The sequence below is a fragment of the Phyllopteryx taeniolatus genome, chromosome 5, assembly GCF_024500385.1.
Source record: "Phyllopteryx taeniolatus isolate TA_2022b chromosome 5, UOR_Ptae_1.2, whole genome shotgun sequence".
Classification (NCBI taxonomy): Eukaryota; Metazoa; Chordata; class Actinopteri; order Syngnathiformes; family Syngnathidae; genus Phyllopteryx; species Phyllopteryx taeniolatus.
Window position 1 is genome coordinate 28,296,395 of NC_084506.1, and position 18,575 is coordinate 28,314,969.

The 18,575-nt window shown below is 42.5% G+C and overlaps 1 long non-coding RNA gene across 1 annotated transcript in view; it reads left to right on the top strand.

Annotated features, from left to right (window-relative positions):
* Positions 1–11,320: 11,320 nt before the first annotated feature.
* The window catches only part of LOC133478447 (uncharacterized), a 40,734-nt gene continuing 33,479 nt past the window's right edge, over positions 11,321–18,575 (top strand). Inside the window, exons 1-2 of the long non-coding RNA XR_009788678.1 lie at positions 11,321–11,504; positions 15,261–15,333. This is a non-coding gene — a long non-coding RNA (uncharacterized LOC133478447). The remainder of the gene's footprint in view (positions 11,505–15,260; positions 15,334–18,575) is intronic.

Sequence of the window (18,575 nt, forward strand, 5' to 3'; positions counted from 1 at the left end):
ATCTATCTTGCTTTGCAACCTTATTGAACTACTTAAGTGTTGTGAAACATTTAGATGTGACTCGTGGTCAAGTTCATATCAATGAAGACAAGCTTATTTTATCTTGATTGTAAAATTAGATATCATTCTTATTAAAAACAAAAAAAATTAATCTCAGTTTCAAAAATATAGGTGACTTTAAAGAGGACAGATTATCGAAAATTGTATGGAAACAGTTAGTCTGCCTGCCCACCCATCAAGTGTCCAACCCAGAAAATCTTTGGCGGCGGCCAAAACACTAGCATGTCAAAGCCAAAAGGAGCGGCATTGTTGACGCATATTATCATTAGCTTCTGAAAATAACGTTATAATAATGTTCGACTAAATCAGCAAAGTTGGAAAAAAAATTTGTCATTCGCCACCTGCTTCATTCATTGACAAGTGTATTTCGCTGTCTTGGTGGCTAAATGTGCATGTCATAATACAATGGGTTCGCTGAGGGCGCTCACATTTAGGCGGGGGGGGGCGTTGTTTTAATTTATCCAGTGGTGAATTTGCACAGATTAGCATTAAACTGATGTTATTCTGGGTTCTGTTTCCGCTAGTAGAAGAAATCAGCTGGTCGCCACAAACATTCACTGAAGAGCAAAGCCGAAGAGAAGAGGAGATGAGTCTTTATGGGGCATAAACGAACGGTGTGCATCGACCCAAGGCTTTCAACAAGGTTTAGGAGTGAGTTTATGGAAATCTTTGCCCATTCTTCCAGGAGCATTTTTGTGAGGTCACACACTGATGTTGGATGAGAAGGCCTGGTTTACTGTCCACTCAAAATCAACCCAAAGGTGTTCTCTCGGGTTAAGGGCAGGACTCTGTGCAGGCCAGTCAAGTTCATCCTCACGAAATTGTCTTATCCATGTCTTAATGGTTTTTGCTTTGTGCACTGTTCTACAGACATGTTGGAACAGGAAGGGGATAATCCCCAAACTGTAGCATTCAGAGTTCTTTTCACTGGAGCTCAGGGGCTAATATTTTGGACACTTCCAACTTTGTGAAAACAGTTTGGAGATGGTCCCTTCCTGTTGAAACATGACTGTGCATCAGTGCACAAAACGAGGTTCATAAAGACACAGATGCGAGAGTTTGTTTTGGATGAATTTAACTGGCCTGCATAATCCTGACCTCAACCTTTTAGAAGATTTTGGGATGAATTAGAGCGGAGATTGAGAGCCAAGCCTTCTCATCCAACATCGGTGTAACCTCAACAATGCGCTTCTGGAAAAATGGTCATTGATTTTCATGTACTCACTCCTAAACCTTGTGGACAATCTTCCCAGAAGAGTTTAAGATGTTATAACTCCAGAGGGTGGACTGATGTCCTATTAAACCCTATGGATTAAGAATGAGATGTCACTTAAATTCATATCTGAGTCAAGGCAGGTGAGCGAATACTTTTGGCGTATAGTGTATGTCTAAATTGTTTTCAGCCATGGGTATTTTGACTAAAGGATGTCACAGACATGTTATTAGGACACCTGGGAAAAATGCATGTCGTCTTTAAAGCAGAATTATTATTATTATTATTATTGTTGTTGTAGTTTTGTCAAATAACTCAACGAATGGCGTTTATTCTTTTCCTGTCATATTTGAATCAACTGGCAGTGTTGCAATTTTTAGGTACTTTCAACTTTGTCACTGTTATCATGTATTATGATTCATCAAATATTCTAAACATGAATTTTCATTGTTGGGGGTGCAATGTTCAGGGGAGTTTACGTTATAAGTCCATGGTTATTCGTTTACTGTAGTCTTATAGCTTTCTTCCAGTGGCATTAAAGAGGAACTACAAACGTGCCATGTAAATCGTCCCTTCTTGTGCCTGGCTTAGACGGCCTTCTCATGACTTTCCCTTTATAGACAATAAGTGCACACTACATCAAAATGAGCAACTGGCATGGCCTCCCTTAACATTCTCAGTTAGTCCAACACAGACTAGTTTTGATTGAGGCAGCTGGGAAATTATGCATTGCGTTTATACATTTCATTTTCATTCTTTTATTTTGTGCTTCAAAAAGGTTTTTGGCAAGTAGAGGATAAAGCGGCATGGAAAATGGATGGATGGATTTAAATTCAGTCATGGCAAAATATTGCCTCTGTATTAAATCTTGTCACCCGAAGGTCTCCTGGGAGTCATTGCTAATTCCCAGCAATATTTTTCTTGTGCTTTGTGCTGCGCTGCCACTATCATAATCAATGAGCCTTGTAACACTCAATTAGGACATAATTGGATTTGTGGGAGGCAATGCAGATTTGAGCCGACATGAAAGGATTGCTTAGCAGCGTTGGCAGTTTTCGATGAAGCTAAATTGGAACAGTTAATAAAGGTATTGTGATGATGACAGTTTGGCCCTGGAACAGATGATTTTTACTTGTTTTTTTCCTATGTAAAAAATGTTTTTTGAAATCCGGCCAGTGCCCCATAACAGCTTTTTTTCGACCATAGAGCTTGTACAATATTTATGTTCCATTATGTTGAACTTGTCGATTGTCCCTATTTCGGTCATACTGGTTGCATCTGTTGATATGTTGCTGGGCAGCTGTGGACCAATGGTTAAGATCATTGCCTGCCACTGTGGTGGACCTAGGTTCAAGACCCTGACTGGACCATCCACCAACATCCCCCGGACTCACGGCTGTAATGTCCTTGAGCAAGACACTCATACCCCGAAATGCTCCCCGGGTGCTTCAGCTGCCCCCTGCTCCAGTGTGTTCTGCTAACGTGTTCACTGTGATGGGTTAAATGCAGAGAACAAATTTCGTGTGCGTGCATGCATGTTCATGACAATAAAAGGTGATTATTCTTCTTCTTCGATCCTTCTTCTTCTTCAATTATAGCAGGTCCAAAAAGATAAGATTTATAAAAAAATTTACGAGCCCTGAAAATGAAACATTGTATGTCAGGAGCTAAGTACAAATATTCCTTTTCCTGTTAGTTATTAAGGTGCTTGTGGTTTGGTTGGTCCGTGAATTCATAGCATGAAGGCAGGGTCGCATCACCTCATCATCATCTGTACAAACGTTTCATAGACAATACGTCACCCCAGACAGTGCACACACTCTTGAATTGAATTTGATTTTCACAATCTGCTTATCTCTCAGATCAGGGTTAGTGTGGTTGTTCTCTAAGCTTGTGTATTACCATGTTCAGATTCATGCTGTTTTGCTTTGTTACTCTGACCTACTGAATAAAAAGGAAGACTGTACAGTGATCTGTTGAGGAGGAAAATCCTTTTAAATGGAAATGATTTACAGACATTAGGTGTGTTTGTGTGTTTAGTAGTTTTACAATGTGATTGATGATATCCTTGCCATGTCCTCTATTCGCTTATTTTCTGTGTGCGTGTTGTTTGGGAGGTCCATAAACATAAATTTAATGGCTTTCCTATTGTTTGCGGCTGTAATTTGTGTTGTGTGGTGGGTTATTGATTTGTTGTTAATTTTTGGGTAATCCCATTTTATCCCATGACATTACAACTGAAGGGTGGCAAGTTAAGATATTTATGTGTTAAAGCCCTTTTTTTCTGGAAGCAAAATCAGTTTTCTACTCTGTAAAATTGATATGTTCTGACACATTTAGTGCCAAACAAATCAGATTGCAAAAACTAAACGTTTTTACTGTACAAAAACATTTAGCAGGCGAGTTTGATATGAAGAGAAAATGTGCCATGAATTTAGATGTGCATCTTGCAAGACTGATGGTGTATTTGCATGTTTCACATCCCTAGGTTTTTAATTATGAGATGAATTTTCTGACCAGAATGTCAAAAGTAATTTCTTTCAAAATGGGAGGTTTGCCAAAATGCCCTATAAGAGCTAATTGAGGGCAGCAAGTACCGATGAGTTTGTTTGATGATGTGGGCTTGTGCGATTGCATGCTTTATGTGTGTGTGGGTGTTTACAGTGTGCATTTATATATTGCATGCATGGTGTGTTATTTACATCTACACTTACCGATATTAAAGACCCCTTATGATGACGACAAACAATGGACTCAGTTTTAACTTGCCCAGACGCGGGTCACCGGGGCCCCCCTCTGGAGCCAGGCCTGGAGGTGGGGCTCGAAGGCGAGCACATGGTGGCTGCTCCAGCACCCATGGGGCCCGGCCGGGTGAAGAGAGGGGCGGAGCTGTCAACTGATCACCACCTGGTGGTGAGTTGGCTCCGATGGTGGGTCCGACGTGGCAGGCCCAAACGTATCGTGAGGGTCTGCTGGGAATGTCTTGCAGAATCCCCTGTCAGAAGGAGTTTCAACTCCCACCTCCGACAGAACTTTGCTCACGTTCCGGGGGAGGCAGGGGACATCAAGTCCGAGTGGACCATGTTCCGCGCCTCCATTGCTGAGGCGGCCGACCGGAGCTGTGGTCGTAAGGTGGTCGGTGCCTGTCACAGCGGCAATCCCCGAACCCGTTGGTGGACACCAACGGTGAGGAATGCCGTCAAGCTGAAGAAGGAGTCCTATCGGCCTTTTTGGCCTGTGGGACTCCTGAGACAGCTGATGGGTACCGGCTGGCCAAGTGGAATGCAGCTTCGGTGGTCGCTGAAGCAAAATGGGAGGAGTTCGGTGAGGCCATGGAGAAAGACTACCGGACGGCTTCGAGGAAATTCTGGTCCACCATCCGGCGTCTCAGGAGGGGGAAGCAGTGCACCACCAACACTGTGTATAGTGGGGATGGGGCACTGCTGACCTCGACTCGGGACGTTGTGAGTTGGTGGCGAGAATACTTCCAAGACCTCCTCAATTCCACCAACACGCCTTCCCATGAGGAAGCAGACTCTGGGTTCTCTGAGGCGGGCTCTCCTTCTCTCTGGGGTTGAGGTCACTGTGGTGGTTAAAAAGCTCCTCGGTGGCTAGCCCCCGGGGGTGGATGAGATGCGCCCGGAGTTCCGAAACGCTCTGGATGTTGTGGGGCTGTCCTGGTTGACACACCTCTGCAACATCGCGTGGATATCGGGGACAGCGCCTCTGGATTGGCAGACTGGGGTGGTGGTCCCCTTTTTAAGAAGGGGGACCGCAGGGTGTGTTCCAACTACAGGGGGATCACACTCCTCAGCCTCCCTGGTAAGGTCTATTCAGGGTTGCTGTAGAGGAGGGTCCATCGGGAAGTCGAATCTCAGATCCAGGAGGAGCAGCGTGGTTTTCGCCCTGGCGGTGGAACAGTGGACCTCGGCAGGGTCCTCAAGGGTGCATGGGAGTTCGCCCATCCAGTCTCCATGTGTTTTGTGGACTTGGAGAAAGCGTTCGACCGTGTCCCTCGGGGAGTCCTGTGGGGGGTGCTTCGGGAGTACCGAACCCCCTGATACGGTCCCTGTCCGGTCCCTGTACGACCGGAGTCAGAGTTTGGTCCGCATATCCGGCAGTAAGTCGGACTCGTTCCCGGTGAGGGTTGGACTCCGCCAAGGCTGCCCTTTGTCACCGATTCTATTCATAATTTTTATGGACAGAATTTCAAGGCGAAGCCGAGGCATAGAGGGGGTCCGGTTTCGTGGCCTCAGTATTGCATCTCTGCTTTTTGCAGATGATGTGGTTCTGTTGGCTTCATCAAGCCGTGATCTCCAACTCTCACTGGAGCAGTTCGCAGCAGAGTGTGAAGCTGCTGGAATGAGAATCCGCACCTCCAAATCTGAGACCATGGTCCTCAGTCGGAAAAGGGTGGTGTGCCCTCTCCAGGTCGGGGATGAGATCCTGCCCCAAGTGGAGGAGTTCAAGTATCTTGGGGTCTTGTTCATGAGGGAGGGAAGAATGGAATGGGAGATCGACAGGCGGATCGGTGCAGTGTCTGCAGTGATGTGGACTTTGTATCAGTCCGTTGTGGTAAAGAAGGAGCTAAGCCGAAAGGCGAAGCTCTCAATTTACCGGTCGATCTACGTTCCTACCCTCACCTATGGTCACGAGCTGTGGGTCGTGACCGAAAGAACAAGATCCCGGATACAAGCGGCCGAAATGAGTTTCCTCCGCAGGGTGTCCGGGCTCTCCCTTAGAGATTGGGTGAGAAGCTCGGTCATCCGGGAGGATCTCAGAGTAGAGCCGCTGCTCCTCCACATCGAGAGGAGCCAGATGAGGTGGCTGGGGCATGTGATTCGGATGCCTCCCGGACGCCTCCCCGGTGAGGTGTTCCGGGCATGTCCCAACGGGAGGAGACCCCGGGGAAGACCCAGGACACGCTGGAGAGACTACGTCTTTTGGCTGGCCCCCGCGACCCGACCTCGGATAAGCGGTAGAAAATGGATGGATGGATGGATGGACTTACCGATATTTCTTCTCACTCACAAACACACATACATAAACAGGATGGCAAAGCAGCAATCGTATGGTGTTGGTCGGGTTCATGCTTAAGGACAAGGACTCATATATAATCAGTGCATGTTGCAGTGTATTAAGACTTGTGGTCGCTGCGCATGTCTATCAGCAGAGCAGAGCAGAGCACCTTTGTTGTCATTATTTGACCGGATTCATAGAGACGCTCTTCCCTCCCGGTCCAGTGTTCGATTGGTCCTGATGAATAATGTATTCATAGAGTGAGTCTGCTACAGATGGCTACAGTCTGTGTTCACAGAGGTTTGCCTTTCACACGTCTCTGCTGGAATGAGGCTCAATCAGGAGCCTGCACGGGTTATCAACAGCTGTGCACCCTATCCTCTTATGCACACACAAGAAAATGCCTTTTATGTTCAGATATAAATAACAATGAATGAATGTGTGACTGGGTGACCACTTCAATCTGAAAATATACAGGGATTAATAACATGAACAAACATGGTAATAGTTGTAAACCAAGTACAGTAATATCAGTAGTAATCGAACCTGATCACCTATTTGCATTTTGACCAGCATTCCTCTTTCATTTTGAGGCACTTTGAGTTATCTATGAGGCAGAAATAATTAATCAAGGTAGAAGATATGTAAAGATTGGGGACAAAGTTTTTTTTGGTTGTACATTGGTTTTCTAAATGGCAATTTAACTCAGAGATCTAAACTATACTGTGAGTTTCCTCGCTACTCCCATGTGTCACAGTAAATAAATTGCAGTGGTTTCTTTGAAGACTGGGGTGTGGTCAATGACCATTGGGATGATTTGTAATAGTCGCTTCGTCACAAATGGCTGAGTGGACGGGAATGTGTGTGTGTGTTCTCTGAACGTGACGGTCAGTCCCATTGAGACATTGCTGTCACACCACATAGGTTCCCCACAAAGATCACTCAAACCGGCCTCCATTAGCAAAAGGTTTCTCTCCACATGTCGCCACGTGAACAAAGAGCTGGTTTCATCTGACACCGGAAGGGGGGTGTCTGCCACCATAAATCAGGTTTTAGTAAAGTAAACATGGTCTGATTTCTAAATTAAACTGATAGGCAGTGCTTGGATTGGTAGTGCTCCAGTTGGAAAAGAGATTATTGACCAGAAATCTATATGTAGGCTACAATACATTAGAATCAGGAAGTGTAGGCTTACATCCTTATTGACGGCTTGTAGTTTCAAGATGCTAAAAATGGGCAATTATTCCTTCATACCTTGTTTCCCCCCCACATTTAAAAAAGCTATATTGCAATTATTTACTAGCATTGACATGTTTTTGTAAGCAACTGAGTGGTATCATGTACTGTATTTGCATTTGAGGATCTTCTCACTGTCATTGACATCATCACATTGATTGCTGCAATGGCCAGCACACACACACACACAAGTGAGTCATATTTCCCAGTGAGGTTACATGATAACCTAGTCAGGGTACCCCTAGGGGGTGTGGTATGCCTTGGCAGGCTTGCAATACATCCTGTCATGTCTGAGTTCCCCTTTTTTGGTTTTCTCTAAAATACTGCTTCCAGTTTAATTACTGACACACTTTTTCAATTTGTGATTATCTCTCCAAGCTCAAGGAGCAACTCTGTGCTCTTGCACGTGACCAAGCACCTCACCTCATTAGGAAGGTGACAGATTGTCATTAGCACGTATGTGCCGCAGTGAGTCGATGGGAGGTGGAAGGATATAACGGCACCTCGGGGCCCGTTCGCCTATAGCAGACCCCAAAGGTTGCACACGATGATAGGCTTGTAATACAGTAACACATGGTTAGAAAATTCACTGAAATTAAATACGTAATTTATTTCATAAGTATACTATCACATATTTTGAAATATATGCTTTGTTTTTCTGAGAGCCTTGATGCTTTCACGCTGTTCCCAATCATTACGATTTGGCAGCATTTGATATGCAAAACCAATTTCACTGTTAGCTTTTCCTTTCCTTTCTTTTCTTTTGAAAAGCACTTTTTTTTAACCTGCTGGGAATTTTTCCTCTGAAGAACAGCGCTGTATCAGCACTGTATGCTTCCTACTTTTAAACGGGCTGCAGCACTTAGACACTACATGCCTTCAGCTGTAAAACATTTTAATGTTAAGAAAGACAAATCCAATATTGATACAAATATTTTGAGGCCTTATGGTGTAACGTTCTGCATTTCCATAGTGTATTCTCGTCTCCTTCTTCTGTCTTCCTTTTTAAAGACTTAATCTGCAGAATAATAATACGTCTTTATAAAATAGCGGGTATATTTTTTGAATGTTAACATTCTTCTGTGCAGTTTTAGCAAGTATTTGTCTTGCTCTGTAATCATGGTAACCATCAGTGTCATCTGTCCAAGCGGTTGTGCACATGCTGCTGGACAATTTAATATCCGCCACCCTCATTTAGACTGCTATTAAGTACAACTCATGCAAATAATCTGCAATGATTTGCATCTATCCTTTCGACAATGATCCATTGTTCCCACCAATTTATGCTGTACATAGATTTTGTCAGCTTGTATCTTTTTGTTTGAATAACTCACTTTCTAGGATAAAGCACATTCAAGGAATATAAGAACATGGTTGTGTTTCTGTTACCCGTATTGACTCTTCTCTTTTGCTGAGAATAGTTGATTGACAGGTAGAATCCCGGCAAGCCTCAGCTCCATGTAATTGCTCAGGGTCAGAAGCCAACAAACAGAAGTAAACCTCTCACATATCTCCTCTCTGGTTGCTGTTTTTTTCCCCCCTTCAAATCCGGCCTCGCCTGTGTGGAGTTTGCATGTTCTCCCCGTGCCTCCGTCCGTGGGTTTTTCCCCAGGTACTCCGGTTTCCTCCCACATCCCAAAAATATGCATGGTAGGTGAATTGGAAAACTCTAAAATTGCCCGTAGGTGTGAATGTGAGTGAGAATGGTTGATTGTTCATATGTGCCTTGCGAATGACTGGCTGGAGACCAGTTCAGGGTGTACCCCGCCTCTCGCCCAGAGCCCTAGTGAGGTTCAGCAAATGGATGGATGGATGAATGGATGGATGGATGGATATTCACTTCTTTTTTCATTAAATCCCCAAACCAAAATCAATACTTGTTGAGATTTAACTTGTCTGCCTGACATCTCGTAACTTAATATACCAACATGTATCAGACAAACTACACGTTGTGTGTAAATATATAGAATAGTAAAAGCTTTTACTGCAACAGTAGTATAACAAAAGTGCTACATCTTTAAGGTGCATTTAAACAAAACAAATCAAGTCAAATCACACAAATCAACTAATCTATATCAATACCCGTTGGACAATAACGGTATTATTGCACACGTTACAAATTGCACTTGAGGATTAGCTCACTAGTTAAAACGTGGAGGCATTTCCATCGGGTGTTATTAATTAAATGCCTTAAAATCTACTTTAGTCTTCCCATATGGTTTCAGGCTTTCTGGCAGTGGGGTATTTATAGTGTATGATGCAGTGTTAAATGTGCATGATAGTGTTAAATGTTTATTGAAGCAAAATCGTGGTTTGGGGTCATCAGTTTCATAATACTGATTTGCTTTCTTGCATGTTCGTCACTATCTGTTTTTGGACAGATTTCTCAAAATCTATGTCAAAGTCTGCTGAACTCAACTGTTTCTTCAAACACAGTAACAACATTCCACAAAATTGTGTGCTTTTATGAACTGAAGAAACTATGTCAGCCTTACTTTTTTCCCCCACTTGTCATTAATTGTTTATTTGGAAATGTATGATACAAAACACATGCACATGGAAACAAATGATACTTCCATTATTAAAAATCTGACCAGAGCCTTTTGGAATATCATCTTTCATCATAATAAATGAAGCATGGCAACCTAAGTCTGGCCTGGCAACAGCAGGTTGTGCAGGAGAATCTTGATTTCATGTGGTGCTTGGACCTTGCTGTGAAGATGAATGCGGCTTCATTGTGCTGCACTAATTATCCAGACGACTTCCATCAAGAAGCGAGTGGAGCTGTTTGTTCAAGGTTGCCATCTGATGTGACGTGCAGTGTTCTTGAAACCTGTTGAAAATCTGCAGCATGTGTTGTGAAATTGCCTGTTGCTTAGGAACCAATGTGACTCCATCCATGCATAAGAGCAGGCTTTGTTCAGTTCTTGGAACACCAATTCTTTAATCTAAAAATTTTCATGTGGTGTAGATGAACTTTGATACTGAAATGCCGATGCAAATTAAAATTCTGGATTTTTGTCAGAAGCCAAACAAGCAGTGAATCAATACTATCATTGTGTTGCTAATGAGCAACTGAGTAAACATATGTTGATTTCCTCTTTTCTCACACTTACAAATTTACAAGCTGATGTGCGAAAATATATTTTCTGGTTGTTGTGAATGGTGATGGTGTCATAAGATGACACCTATGTGTTTATGTATGAAAATGTGCCGGTCATTAGTGGTTATATTATGCCTTTTTGTTAAAAAACATTGTCTTATGCCCCATTCAGTATAGCATTTTGAATAGCAGAACTATAGTGTGTGTGACATTCAGTCACTTCTGGACTCAGATCGTACTTGGTAACTAACCATTTGGTACATTTTGCATAGCACATTATGCTTCTTCAGTCTTTTAAGCTTGGACTTCCCCAAAAATCTGTTTAATGTCAGATCGTTCTTTTAGTTTAATAAGAAAGTGAAATTATATATTTGGATTACCCCCCCCCCACTCCCCCCCCAAAAAATACATTGCAAGACACGAAATGTTTAGATGTAAAATGAAATGTTTTTTTCAAAGGATGCTGTGTTGCATATGTAGTGGGACATCATCATTTTCTTTGCCATGATGGACTGTCACTTATACTTACACTACTTAGAGTAAAAAATAAAAAAAAATAAAAATAAATATGTCCTTGATTAGTGAAAAGCAGAAAAGTCACGGACAACCGTCCCGCCCTCACACCTTGTTTCATACCTCCCACTGGGAAGGAAAGTGCTGGACGAATGAAGATGGCGGAGACAGTTGCCATCAGTGGGGGCAGCATCAGAGAAGCTGCAGCACTTCAAATGGAATGTGAGGTTTTCAAGCCTTATAGTCATAAATATTTCATCTGCCAGCAGCTTTGAGGAGACGAGAGGGGGCAGGCCAACCAGCCACAGACCCAGCGCTTCTGGGCTTCGAACAACAAACTGCAGCTCTCAGAGACAAAAGGTAGAGATGGGGGAGGGGCTCTTGAAATCTGAAACAACAAAAAATATTTTGTTTACTAAACATGAACAAAATGACTTAATAAAGTCATGGTTTTGCATCCCACAGAGAGAGGCACATCCCACACACAAAGCTAATTGCAGTGCAACAATTGTTTAGAACAACTATCTAATAACAGTTAAACAAAAATATATCTGACAAAGCCAATGTATGTTTTACATAGCCTCAATATTTATGATGAACATAAAAAAATATTTATACAGGAGGGACCAACAATTAAAATAGTTTGTTGAAGCCATAACATGAAGTTTCTTTATTTCATTTCATGATATATACAGAGCGGCACGGTGGACGACTGGTTAGAGCGTCAGCCTCACAGTTCTGAGGACCCGGGTTCAATCCCCGGCCCCGCCTGTGTGGAGTTTGCATGTTCTCCCCGTGCCTGCGTGGGTTTTCTCCGGGCACTCCGGTTTCCTCCCACATCCCAAAAACATGCATTAATTGGAGACTCTAAATTGCCCGTAGGCATGACTGTGAGTGCGAATGGTTGTTTGTTTCGATGTGCCCTGCGATTGCCTGGCAACCAGTTCAGGGTGTACCCCGCCTCCTGCCCGATGACAGCTGGGATAGGCTCCAGCACGCCCGCGACCCTAGTGAGGAGAAGCGGCTCAGAAAATGGATGGATGGATGGATATATACAGAAGGTTAATTGAAGACTAAGTTGCCCATAGGTGTGAATGTGAGTGTGAATGGTTGTTTGTTTATATGTGCCCTGTAATTAGCTGGCAACCAGTTCAGGGTATACCTTGCCTCTCGCCGAGAATCAGCTGAGATAGGTGCAGCACACCTGCCACCCTTGTGAGGATAAGCAGTACGGAAAATGGAAAGATGGATGGATATATACATACACGACCAAATGTGCAATATTCTTTACAATATCTTCCTTTATTTTGAAGTGTCATAATTATAACTAATTGTTAATGAGTTTGCTATGATCTGCAGGCAAAAGAGCATTTTTAGTACTATTCTATTTAAAAGTTGAATGTGTGTCCTCTCTGGTTCATAAAAATATTCTCGACTACTGCAGTAGCAAAAAGCATCTTAGGTGTCATAACCCCGTTCATTATTTTTTATGTGTAAGATGAATGAGAAACAAGAGGATGTGCTGAGGCAAACACTTCCTGTTATGAAGTGCTGTCCCCTTCCCGTAAGCAGCCAGTCGAGCGATGAAGAAAGCCTGCAAATTTAATGACTTTTATTTCCGCAGCATTTTGGTCCTCTAGGATCATAGTCTTTGTCAAAGTTAATGCATTCTGATGTTTGCATCATTGTTTAAACTATCTCTGTTACCATAAAAGGGCAAATACAAATGACAACCAAAAAGGTGAATTACTGATCTACTTCCTCAGTAATGTTACCTGTGATTTGATCAGTGGTGGCTAGAGTAACTAAAATAGTACTGTGAATTAAGCATAATATGCTTCAAGTAAAAGTGAACATGATTAATTGAGGAAGAGTAAGTATCCAGTGAAAAAAAATACTCAAGTACTGACTAACTGGTGAGTAATCCCTGATGTATTTATTCTTTAAATCCTGCATAAACATCAAATAAACAAAAATATAAAATAGAAATATGTAAATTCTAATATCACACAACAATATCATTGTAAAAAAAATAGATAACAATAAATGGGCTTAAACGAACTTTGTTCACACACGTGAACCAGCACAATAAACTCACCAGGCTGAGATTATTCACCCACATTTATTAGTAATGCTGGCATCTGTTTAGTGATTAAAAAGAACGTGAGTTCTGCCAACTTCCATCTTTACGTTCAGTACTGTGCTTACATTGCGGATTGTTTTTTTTTCTCCCTGCTCCCTTTGAATACGCAAAACTCTTTCTTAAAGCACGGAACATAAAACTTCAATGAGTCTGAGTGGGTCGAACGAACTGCAATTTGCATTCACGTGCTGTGGTTGACCTCTTGGTTTTATTCCATGTAGCATTAAATTTTGGAAACACAGACCGGGGCAGTCTGTCGTATGTTTCTCAAGTTCCGAGTTCTTACAGGTTGAAAGGCCGACATTTTTACAGCTTGACCGAGCTGTTATTTTTCATTGTCCATACAGTCATTTTCTATGCCGCTTATCCTCACTTGGGTCGCGGGGGCGCTGGAGCCTATCTGTAATGTAAATATAGATTTTTGTCATATTTCACATAAATAAGTTACTTTGCAAACTTGTTTTCTGTGTGGGCCTGAGCCGCTGCCGTGACTACGGTCATGTGACTGCCTGGCTCTGTTTGATTGGTGAAATGGAGTCAGTCGTCACTAGTAGTTACGTTAAATTGGTGACAGAGTCATGTGACAGAAGTCCCTCTGATGAATCAAAAATAGATCGCGCAGGCAATCAATGATACCTGTAGATGAAAAGTTGCGAGCAGAAAGTATTGTTTCTTCTTGACAAAAAAATATTCAAGTAGAGGTTAAGAAGTACAATGGAACCTAGATTTAAAGGACTAATAGGAGCGGGGCGTCGTCCGTTATATTAAAGCATTTTTTAATTTCCTACCAGGATGGAATTGTTGGGTTTGTGCAAACTTCTTTCTTCTCTCCGGTTGTATTTAGTGATGTTCTGCATCCGAATCCAAATCTGGACCCTGACAGCTAAATCAAAAGATCAAGAGCATGATAAATTGAGGGTGGCTATATTTATTCATGGTGGCGAGTCCAGATCGAGCAGTGGCATCGAGATGAAGCTTTGCATTTGTTTAATGGATTAAGGGCTGTGTGATGTCACAAGGGCACTTGGGCCTCAAGCTGTATGACTGGAAGCAGGTGGCACGTTCCTTGCGTCGCTGCTAAGAGGGATTATAGGCCTCTGAAGGGAGAGGGATCATATTTGATTAGCGCTTTCTAAAGGTTCATGTGATTAGCTTGGCATTTTGAGCTGCACTCCTGATTATGATGCAAGTGTATTTTTTTAAGATCTTGCGAAATAATCTCATTTGGTTGGCAACATTTTTGACTCCTGTGGAATGCTGTTGTTTTTAACTTCTGATGAGTGCTAATGAGTGAAAAAGACTCGATGAACATTTCATTTGGTACCTTATTGTGCTTAGGTCTCTGACAGTGTCAATGTGTAGTGATCATTACTATGTTTGAAAATGAATTTTTTTCAATAATATTAGATCTTTTTGTTATCGTGTAGATATAGTTAATGTTGTGGCAGACCTGTTTCTGTCTGATCTAGTCATTGCTTGTAATAATAACTGTAATATTGTAATAATTACACAATAGCATTTACTGGGCAAAAGCGTTTGACTAGAAATCTCTGTTGTGTGAGTATATCAGGCCCAGTGAAGTGGATGTCTGCTGTGGGTGGGGTAGTTATGAGTGTGCGGTTAGAAACACCAACCTTCACACAGCAACCTCCCAGGAGGAGACTCTCCACTGAGCTCCCAGAATTGCAGGCCTACGGGGAGGCTGAGCAGCCAGAGAGTGCAGCACAACCAAATAAGATAAAATGACTGAGTCACAATCTGTGAGTGCAGATCCACTTTGTACATTCACTTCAAAGTGCAAAGTAAACCAAAAAAGAATCTGTCTGGGTCATGTTTTACAAGCATTTTATTTTTTTTTATTTAGTCAGGTCAGTCCTTAGGGATTCAAAAGATAAGGTTGTGGCAGCAAAACTGTTGCATATTTCAGTCCTGCTGAGTCGGAATGCTAGATGAAATGTTTCCTTGTTTTTCAGGGACGGAACTGTCAGCAAAAGTTTCACTCGCAGTCAACGATTTGGAGCAACAGATCAGAAAAAAACATTCGAGGTAATCCTAATTGGTCAGCTCATTCATGCAACATGAGTCCTGCCTGCAAAGGGACAGATTAATTACACACAAGGCTACATAGTACTCTCACTGAGCGTGGAAGTGATAGCAGCAAATGTGAAGGGAATACTGATGGTCCAAGCAGAGCAATTTTTCTGAATCCTCCACCCTTTTGTTCACCAGGCTGCTGCAATCGCCTATGTGGATAACTCCTCCCCTTTGCGGATAGGCGACATAATTGGAGGAGGACAAAGTCACACGTTGACAATCGATTCCGCGGCACAACTGTTGCTAAGGCACTTTGAATGGCTAGTGTGCCATTACAGCGTTTTATTCGCCTCTTTGTGTAATGTGTAATAAATGTGAAAATCACAGTATTAGTCAGTTTCTCATCTGTTGGCAAGACAACACGATCACCATGTATATGCGTTGTCGCTGGCTGCAGGCAACGTGTGTTATTGGGCTTTGGCCCACAATGGGCTCATCCTCCCTTGATTCTGTGTCTTTCAAAAAGTCTGCCTAAAGAAATTTGGCAGACACATGCTGTCTGTAGATAGGCCTCTTTTAAAAGGAGCTGGAGGAAGCTTGAGTTCATCCTCAGTTCAGAGCCCATGTCGAGGCGAAGCTATTTCAGTGATGCGCACAGAAAGCACAATCACCTCAGCAAACTCCTCCTTCTGATATTCAGCACTGTGACATTAGTCTCGAAATAGCTTTCTATTATCCTAAAGGGAATTCAGAGATTTACTCCTAAATATGTTATTTTGCACCTTTGTAGATCATTGTCAGTCAGATATGGTGTTTTTCACCATTTCAGGTTTCGTGGCTAAATTGGGACACACTTTGGGACTGACATGGGTCTCCCGCACTGTCGAAAAACCTTGTGTGCATCAGTTGTTATGCTGCGCAATTGCGATGTGCAGGGTGCAGCTAGCTGTAGCCTGCACCCTGAAAATGCATCTTCCCTTTGGATAGTCTTCTTGCATGCCCGCCTTAGTTATTGGCTGTGAGTGCGGGCATGTTACGGAGAAAAGGCGGAAGAACAAGGGGGGGGGTAAACAGAGCCGGGGCTTCACTTTGGTGTGGCCGCTTTATGTAGAGCGCCTCATTGATGGAAGAGCGAGAATGGGGGGGGGACTTGGTGACAGGGACTTGGTGCTGGCATGGCTGCTTTAGAGCACCTCGTCGTTGTGTGGTAAAGCCCTGAGATGACCCGGTGACATGTTTTCCAACCACCTGAGACTTTAAAAGAATATATTTTCATGGCTCAAACACGTATGAATGTGTAAGCATAAGAAAGATGCATTTTTTTTCAGCGGGGCATAGATTCTTGCATTCAATGGACACGCCCACAGCATTTGAGCGAGGAGACAATGGCTTGATCTTTCATGATTTTGAAGCCTCATTTTATATGCAGTGGAACCTCGATAGAACGGACTAATAGTTGTCCGATATAGTCGATTGTCCGTTACATTGAAGCACTTTTTATTTTATTTTTATTTTTTGTATTTTTTTTTAGGCCATATGCAACCATATTACTGTACAGTACAAAATTGTTTTGTAGGTTTTTTCCGTGGCCTAAAACACCCAGCACCAGTACAAAGTTATTGTAAATGAATAAAATAAACTGGAAAATGTTTGAAAGTTTCACATTTTATTCAAACTTACCACTCCGGTGTGCTTGGTCATGGTGACAATGTTGACGTACAGTACTCATCATAGGCGAGTCACGTTCATGAGCTGCAAGGAATTAGTGTGCTTCCTAGTTCCAAATCCGTTGCGAAAGGCGAATGGCTTGACAAAAAAAAAAACTTTACTATCCCAAAAATAGCATGTTCCAGACTCCAAAGACAGTTTTGTACTCCTCAGAACCATGCCACTCTTTCTTGCTCCATGCACAATAGATAATTGGTAGAACCATCATCACATGGCTATGTCAATGGGTTAGGGTTACCCATTATATCGGGGTTTGTTTTCTTGAGGTTCTACTGTACTGTATTTTTTTTTTAATCATTCAAATTCGACAAGGTTGTTAACACGCTTCTCTGTGTCGTGTCAAATTTATAAGACTCAAATAATTTTCACTTCAGGGACTTCACTTCACTACAGGGACATTTACTACAGTCCACTTGGTTTGGATTGATTAAGTGCATTTCTACAGCACTGCAAATTACAATCCCAATATTAGACATTGTTAATTTAATACCCCTTTAACAGTGTTAGTCTTTCCCGCTGTATATATAGTGTTCCCCCTATATCAAGGTTCATCGTTCGTGCCCCTGCCCTACGTTTTATAAAGTAATTTTTAAATGGGATTTTACAATATAGCACTCGCTTACTATAATGTCCTTGGATGTGGGAAAGGAGAACCCCAGTCGGTGGTTCGTATTGAAAGCCAAGAGAACGATAAAACATAGTGAGCACACTCAAGCAGAAGCTGCTCTTGGCCACAGCTCTTACACAAAGACTCACGCAGACCCACAGACGTCACACGCCACCCCACCAGGCCCTACTTAGAGGCACATGCATGTCCACTACCATCCGTACAGTATTTTCTATACATTTTATGCTCAGTTATTTTTTTAATAATAGATTTACATGTTTGTTTTAAGTTTTTGTGTGGGAGGGCTAAACACTGTATTAATTTTTTTTTTTATATGGTCTCTCTATAGTGGATTTTCACCAATTGTGGGGTAGGTCTGGAAGGTATCCCTGTGATAAACGGGTTCACTGTAATTGTTGATTATAAAGTGGTATCTAGCAAGTTTCTATCACAACTACGTGCAAAGGATGATGAATGCACAAATTTACACCCAAGTTGTTTTTGAATTAGTTTGCAGAATGATACGTTGACTACATTCAGCTGACCACCTTCAAACTCCACCCTAAAAAATCCTTCCGACAACCTCTCTACTGCTTTTTACCCAACCTTTTCAGCTTTGGCCCACACATCATCATCATCATCATCATAACTTTGAATATAGTGAGCAGATGACAAGCCGCCGGCCCTGTCTGTGCTAGCGGGAGAGCTCATCGTGGTGTCTGACTGCGTGCAGCAGCGTAAGGCTCGGCTGCCTGGGATGTTGGTATTGAGCAGGGAAGAGCGCCCTGGGCACCATTCATCAAAAAGGAGCCTTTTCTACTTTGGGAATACACATGAATAATCCATACTTTCTTTACTCTTTCCTGTGTAACTCTGTATGTGTATCCCATTAAATTTGCTTTTGCCTTTACTCTGAAAA